The sequence below is a fragment of the Triticum aestivum genome, chromosome 7B (genome assembly GCF_018294505.1).
Source record: "Triticum aestivum cultivar Chinese Spring chromosome 7B, IWGSC CS RefSeq v2.1, whole genome shotgun sequence".
NCBI classification, from domain to species: Eukaryota; Viridiplantae; Streptophyta; class Magnoliopsida; order Poales; family Poaceae; genus Triticum; species Triticum aestivum.
The window spans coordinates 714560826-714564799 of NC_057813.1; positions in this window are offsets into that span (position 1 = coordinate 714560826).

Sequence of the window (3974 nt, forward strand, 5' to 3'; positions counted from 1 at the left end):
TATTTGTGGCAAAGCCACTGTGCATAATTTTTATACATGTCGCTCTTGAGTCATCGCATATCCTTGTACACCGCCGGAGACATTCATATAGAGTCATACTATGTTCTAGTATCGAGTTGTAATTCATGTGTTGTAAGTAAATAGAAGTGTGATGATCATCATTTTTTAGAGCATTGTCCCTAATAAAAAAAAGAAAGGCCAAATAAAAAAAGGCCAAAAAAGGCCCAAAAAAGGGGGGGACAATGCTACTATCTTTTTCCACACTTGTGCTCAAAATAACACCATGGTCTTAATGATAGAAAATTTCTATGTTGTCATTTTCATTTACTAAGTGGGAATTTTTCAGTATAGAACTTGGCTTGTATATTCCAACGACGGGCTTCCACAAAATGCCCTAGGTCTTCATGAGCAAGCAAGTTGGATGCACACCCACTTAGTTTCTTTTGTTGAGCTTTCATACATTTATAGCTCTAGTGCATCCGTTGCATGGCAATCCCTACTCCTCGCATTGACATCAATTGATGGGCATCTCCCTAGACCGTTGATTAGCCGCGTCGATGTGAGACTTTTTTTATCTTCTCCACATAACCCCTATCATTATATTCTATTCCACCCATAGTGCTATATCCATGGCTCACGCTCATGTATTGCGTGAAGGTTGAAAAAAGTTTGATGTTACTAAAGTATGAAACAATTGCTTGGCTCATCATCGGGGTTGTGCATGATGAGAGCATTCTTGTGTAACGAAAATGAAGCATGACCAAACTATATGATTTTGTAGGGATGAACTTTCCTTTTCCATGTTATTTTGAGAAGACATGATTGCTTAGTTAGTATGCTTGAAGTATTATTATCCTTTTGTCAATATGAACTTTTATTTTGAATCATTTGATCTGAACATTCATGCCACAATAAAGAGAAAGACATTGAGAAATATGCTAGGTAGCATTCCACATCAAAAATTCTGCTTTTATCATTTGCCTACTCGAGGTCGAGCAGGAATTAAGCTTGGGGATGCTTGATATGTCTCCAAAGTATCTAGAAGTTTTGATTGTTCCATGCTATCATATTACCTGTTTTGGATGTTTATGGGCTTTACTTTACACTTTTATATCATTTTTGGGACTAACCTACTAACCGGAGGCCCAACCCAAATTGCAGTTTTTTTGCCTATTTCAGTATATCGAAGGAAAGGAATATCAAACGGAGTCCAAACGGAATGAAACCTTCGGGAGCGATCTTTTTGGAACAAACGCAATCCAGGAGACTTGGAGTGGATGTCAAGAAGCAGCCGAGGCGGCCACGAGGGTGGCTGGCACGCCCATTAAGGGTGGGCGCGCCCCCTGCCTCGTGGGCCCCTCGTGGCTCCCCTGACCGACTTCCTTCGCCTATATATATCTTCGTACCCCGAAACCATCCAGGAGCACCACAAAAAACTATTTCCACCGCCGCAACCTTCTGTATCCATGAGACCCCATCTTGGAGCCTTCGCCGGTGCTCCGTCGGAGGGGGACCATGGAGGGCCTCTCCATCACCACCAAGGCCTCTCTGATGAGTTGTGAGTAGTTTACCACAGACCTTCGGGTCCAATACAAAGTTTTCCTTCCTCTTCTTGGAGATCTATTTGATGTAACTCTTTTTGCGGTGTATTTGTCGAGATCCGATGAATTGTGGGTTTATGATCAAGTTTATCTATGAGAAATATTTGAATCTCCTCTGAATTCTTTTATGTATGATTGATTATCTTTGCAAGTATCTTCGAAATATCAGTTTGGTTTGGCCTACTAGATTGATCTTTCTTGCCATGGGAGAAGTGCTTAGCTTTGGGTTCAATCTTGCGGTGTCCTTTCCCAGTGACAGTAGGGGCAGCAAGGCACGTATTGTATTGTTTCCATCGAGGATAAAAAGATGGGGTTTATATCGTATTGCATGAGTTTATCCCTCTACATCATGTCATCTTGCTTAATGTGTTACTCTGTTCTTATGAACTTAATACTCTAGATGCAGGCAGGAGTCGGTCGATGTGTGGAGTAATAGTAGTAGATGCAGGCAGGAGTCGGTGAAAGGATCGGGATGGACCTAGAGGGGGGGGGTGAATAGGTACAAGTACACATTTTAATTATTACTTGGCAATTTTTAGGCAATAATGCGGAATATGAAGATGAGCCTAACAATTGCACATGAGCACAAAGTACTAAGAAAATAACACAAACACGTAAGTAGGCAAGCACAATATAATGTACGTAAGTGTAAAGAGACAAGTAACCACAAGTAGAGAGTTAAGGTTAGGAATAACTGCAACTCCGGGAGACGAGGATGTAAGCCGATGTTCACTTCCTTGGAGGGAAGCTAGTCACCGTTAGAGGGGTGGATGTTACCACGAAGGCACACCAACACCATGAAGGCTCACCCTATTCTCCCTTTGAGACAACACCACGGAGGCGTTTCTCAACCACTAGTGGTAGACCTTGGGGTGGTCTCCAAACCCTCACAAACTTTTCCGAGGGTAATCACAAAGTTCGATTCCTCTCCAAATGACTCCTACCGCCTAGGAGTCTCCAACCTCCAAGAGTAACAAGAACGATGGGGAAATGCTCAAAACTTGCTCAAGTCACGAATTCCTTTGGTGCAAAGAAGGGGAAGAAGTGGATCTATCACTTGATTGGAGAACTTCTCTCAAAATGCTCCTAGAACACTTGGGAATCTAGGATTTAGTGTGGATGAATGAGAGAGAGAGAGTGAGGAGTGTTCTTGTGAGGCTCAAAGTGAATGGTCAACCCTATCCCGTGGAAGGGAAGGGTGTATATATAGGTGGTGGGAAAAAGTGACCGTTTGGGGTACAGGATGGCCGGACGTCCGGAGAACGTCGGACGTCCGGAGGCCCAAATGGGTCCGGACGTCCGACAGTCATCGGACGACCGGCCGCTGTGAAAAGTGTGACCCACAATCCAGTGTACAGGATACGGACGTCCGAGCGGGGCGGACATCCGTAAGAATGCTTCTGATGTGAAAGTGTCGGACGTCCGGAGGGTTCCGGACATCCGTAAAAATGTTTCTGTTGTGGAAGTGTCGGACGTCCGGAAGTGTCCGGACGTCCGGGCAATCAGGAAGGACCGGACGTCCGTAGAACACCGGACGTCCGAAGGCAAGGTATAGAGATAGTAACTTTTGAGCAAGTTTTTCACTAGATCCATCGATCCCCTCTTAATAGTGCGGGATCCCTATACTCAAGAACAAACCATAAATGAAGTCAACATCTTGTATCTCCATTCTTGAGTTATATGCTTTTGTCCCTAGTCATGATCCATGCACACGGTCTTTGGAACATAATCCTGAGATATACTTGATAAACATGATTAGTCCCGAGCATATGTGTTGTCATCAACATCAAAATATGATTAAGGGCATGATTGCACTTTCAATCTCCCCCTTTTTGGTAGTTGATGACAACTCATATGCATACTCATAATAGTAATCGGAAGTATTTGTTGTGGAGCTCAATAACCATAATAAGAATGAGTAGCGAGCGAGCTCCCCCTCAAAGTGATACCACAGATACTACTAAAACAAAAATGATGAGGGCTCCCCCTCAAACTGATGCCTCTAGTATAACATACGATAATCAAGAGTTACACTTCATATAGATTCACCAAATCTCAGATTCAACAAACTCATAACATAGTTCAACCACTCATAACATAGTTTAACAAACTACTCATAACATAGGTTCGATTACATAATGAGCTAGAGTAACATGCATATGGAGCCTACTCCCCCTTTGGCATCAAGTATCCAAAGAAAAGAACTAGGGGGAATGACATAACAGCATTAGAGATCATCCTCATCATCATCATCATGAACACCACCGCCACCAGCCTCGTCGAAGAAATCAGCCCACTCAGGACCGGAGGGAAAACCAAAATCAGAAGGGGGTCTGCAGGAAGACGCTCATCGTCACTCACATCATATACGCC